The 1,073-nt window shown below is 40.0% G+C and overlaps 1 non-coding gene across 1 annotated transcript; it reads left to right on the forward strand.

The window, feature by feature from the left end:
- The first annotated feature begins 646 nt into the window (after positions 1 to 646).
- On the forward strand, positions 647 to 753 carry LOC128293413 (small nucleolar RNA R71). Its single transcript, XR_008283595.1, has one exon. It is a non-coding gene; the product is annotated as a small nucleolar RNA R71 (small nucleolar RNA).
- Positions 754 to 1,073: the final 320 nt, after the last annotated feature.

The raw sequence follows: 1,073 nt of genomic DNA on the forward strand, positions 1-1,073 counted from the left end.
GCTTGGCTTTGGATCGTCATTCTTTGCCATGTACACTTTCAACAAGTTCTCCAAACTGTTTGATACCTCAGCTTGAGGTGGTTTTGGAGCTTACTAATTTAACCCTTGAGATTGGTTGAATCTATGCTGCAATGAGTTATGGTTCGGTCTATTTTCTTGGTTGCTCCAAGAAAAGTTAGGATGATTATGCCATGAAGGATTATAGAAGTTGGACTGGGGTCCTTGTCCACTCCTATTTTGATATTGGTTCCCTACATAATACACTGACTCAGGATTTGATGGACAATTCTCAAAAGAATGACCTTCCCCACAGTACACACAGGAAACTACTTTGTACGGACTTGGTGGCTGAGCTGCAAAATTATAAGTACTATAAGTGGTAAACTGTTTTAACATAGAGGAAATAGACGATACTTGAGCTGATAACGAAGTGAGGGCATCAACTTCATGAACTCCGACTACACGTCTTCCTGAAGTTGTTTGATTTGTTGGCCATAGATAGTTATTACTCGTGATCCTCTCAATGATCTCATAAGCCTCATTATAAGACTTAGAAAAAATTGCACCATTTGCAGAAGCATCTACCATCAATCTTGTATATGCATTGAGACCATTATAGAATGTCTTCAACTGGATACAATGAGGAATTCCATGATGAAGACACTTACGCAGTAAGTCCTTGAATCGCTCCCAAGCCTCATACAAAGACTCGTCATCCAATTGCTGGAAGGTTGTGATCTCGTTCCTCAACTTAGCATTTTTCCTAGGCAGGAAATACTTAACCAAAAATCTCTCTGCCAATTCTTGCCAAGTAGATATGGAGCTTGGTGGTAATGAATTGAGCCATGCTCATGCTTAATCTAGCAATGAGTATAGAAACAACTTCAACTTCAGTGCGTCTTCAGTCACACTGGCTATATTGAATGAATCACTCACCTCCATAAACAATCGAAAGTGGATTGTGGATCTTCTATGGGCATACCACTGAATTGGTCCACCGTCTGGAGCATTTGAAACATCACTGATTTGAATTCAAATTGGGTTGTCTCAAATCTGGCCTTCTAATTCTTGGG

This window comes from Gossypium arboreum, chromosome 5, assembly GCF_025698485.1.
Source record: "Gossypium arboreum isolate Shixiya-1 chromosome 5, ASM2569848v2, whole genome shotgun sequence".
NCBI lineage: Eukaryota > Viridiplantae > Streptophyta > Magnoliopsida > Malvales > Malvaceae > Gossypium > Gossypium arboreum.